The sequence below is a fragment of the Macaca mulatta genome, chromosome 4, assembly GCF_049350105.2.
Source record: "Macaca mulatta isolate MMU2019108-1 chromosome 4, T2T-MMU8v2.0, whole genome shotgun sequence".
NCBI lineage: Eukaryota > Metazoa > Chordata > Mammalia > Primates > Cercopithecidae > Macaca > Macaca mulatta.
In genome coordinates, this window is record NC_133409.1 from 92,492,428 (window position 1) to 92,495,185 (window position 2,758).

Here is a 2,758-nt window from a genome sequence, read left to right on the forward strand (position 1 = left end):
ACATTTATAAACATATATTCACCAAACAAGAGAGAACCCAAAATATATGAAGCAAACATTGACAAAATTGAAGGGAGATACAAACAGTTCTATAATAACATTTGGAGACATCAGTACCCCACTGTCAACAATGTATAGAAGATCTGGCCAGAAAATCAATAAGGAAATAGACGATTTGAATAGCATTTTAAACCAACTAAATCTAACAAATATGCATAGAACACTCCACCCAACAACAACAGAATATACATTCTTCTCAAGTGCACATGGTACATTTCCTAGGATAGACCATATTGAAGGCCAAAAACATAAATCTCAGGTTTTAAAAGATATCAATGTATCTTCTCCAACCATAGGAGAATGAAGCTAGAAATCAACTAACAGACGGAAAACTAGAAAATTCACAAATATGCCAAAATCAAACAATATACAATACACTTAGGCAACCAGTGCGTCAAAGAAAACAACACAAGGGAAATTAGAAGAAAGATTTCAAATCATATCCTAATATTACACCTTAAAAAGAATATCCATCTACACTCAAAGTTAGCAGAAAGAAGGAAATAGTAAAGATTAGAGCAGAGATAAATAAAATAGAGCTAGGAAAACAGTAAATAAATCAAGGAAGAAAAAAATAATTATTTGTAAAGATACACAAAATTGAAAAATCTTAGCTAGACTGGCTAAGGAAAAATGAAGACACAAATAACTAAAATCAGAAGTGAAAACAGCAAATTACTACTAACTTTACAGAAATAAAAAACAATTATAACAGAATCCCATGAAAAACTGTACACCAACTAGATAACCTAGATGAAATGGAAAAATTCCAAGAAACACACAAACTACCAAAATTGACTACTTAAGGATAAATAAAAAATCTGAACACATATATAATAAATAGAAATTAAATTAGTAATCAAAAACCTCCCAACAGCGAAAAGCCAAGGCCCATTGCTTTACTGGTGAATCCTGCCAAATATTTTTAAAAAGATTAACACAAGTCCCCAAACTTGTGCAAAAACTAAAAAAAGAGGCAACTTTTCCTAACTTATTGTATGTTACCAGCATTATCCTGATAGGAAAGCCAGATAAAGACGCTACAAGAAAGGAAAACTACAGATGAATACTCCTGATAAATAATGATATAATAATCCTTAACAAAATACTAGCAAACAGAAGCCAGCAGCACACTAAAAGAATTACATGCCATTATCAAGTAGGATTTATCTCAGGAATTCAAAGGTGATTCAATATAAATAAATAAATAAATAAATATAATACATGAAACTAATAAAACAAAAAAATTAAAAAAATTTTCTTGATACAAACACTGAGAAATCTAGAAAGAGAAGAGAACATCCTCAACATAATAAAGAACTTTTATGAAAAAAACCTAAGTAACATCACAACCATGGGGAAAAGACAGAAGAATGAAGGTGAAATACAAGGATACCCACTTTTCCTATTGCTATTCAACAGTGTACTGGCTGGCAGTTTTAGCCAGAGCAATTAGGCCAAAAAAAAAAAAAAAAAGAGAGAGCGAGAGATAAAATACATCAAAAAATTGGGAAGAAAAAATATCTTTATTTAAAAATAACATAAATCTATATATAGAAAATTCCAAAGTAAACACATACACAAATCAAATTGAAATTAAAAAAAAAAACAAAAAACAAAACTGGAGCTCAGAAATAAACTCAGCAAAATTGCAGGATACAAGATTAAAATCAATTTGATGTGTAACAGCATCCAACAGAATAAATTACCTATGAATAAATAGATTTAATCAAGTAGGTGAAAGCCTTCACGAAAACGCAGAATTTTTCTAAAATGAGTTAAATACCTAAATAAATGAAAAGGCACCTTGTTTTCACAGATGGAAAGAATAATATTGCTAAGAGGCAATATTATCCAAAGAGATCTAGACCTTCAATGCAATCTCTATCAAGATTCCAATGGCCTTTTTTTTTTTTTTTTTTTGCAGACATTGAAAAGCTTATTTTAAATTCATTTGGAATTACAATTCCAAATTGGAGCCCTGAATGATTAAAACTGTATTGAAAACAAAGACAAAGTTGGAGGACCAACACTTCTCGATTTCAAAACCTACTATAAATCTACAGTAATCAAGAGTGTAGCACTCTCATGAGGACAGACATCTACACTAATGGAATTGAATTGAAAGTTCACAAATAAACCCATATATCTATGGTCAATTAATTTTCAGTAAGGATGCCAATACTATTTATTGGAGAAAGAATAGTCTAAGACATCCACATGCAAAAGAATAGTGCTAGGATAACTGGATATTCATATGCCAAAAAAAAAAAAAAAATTCTGGACCTCTATGTTACACCACATACGAAATGACTAAATATAGATCAATGATCTATTTCTATGAAAGCTAAAACCATAAAATTTTCAGAAGAAGACATAGTGGTATATCTTTATGACCTTAAATTTAGCAGTGAATAATTAGATACGACATGAAAACATGTGCAACTAAATAAAAAACAGATCTAAATTGTACTTCCTAAAAGTTAAAAACTGTTCTACATCAAAGGACATTATCAAGCAAGTGAAAAGAAAACCTGCAGAACACATGAAATATTTTCAAACTATGTATCTGATAAGGAATTAATATTAAGAAGAAGAAGAAGAAAAAAACTTCTACAAGTCAACAACAAAAAAATCAAATACACAATCTCCAAAAAATGGGCAAAGGACTTTAATAAACATTTCTCCAAGAAGATAT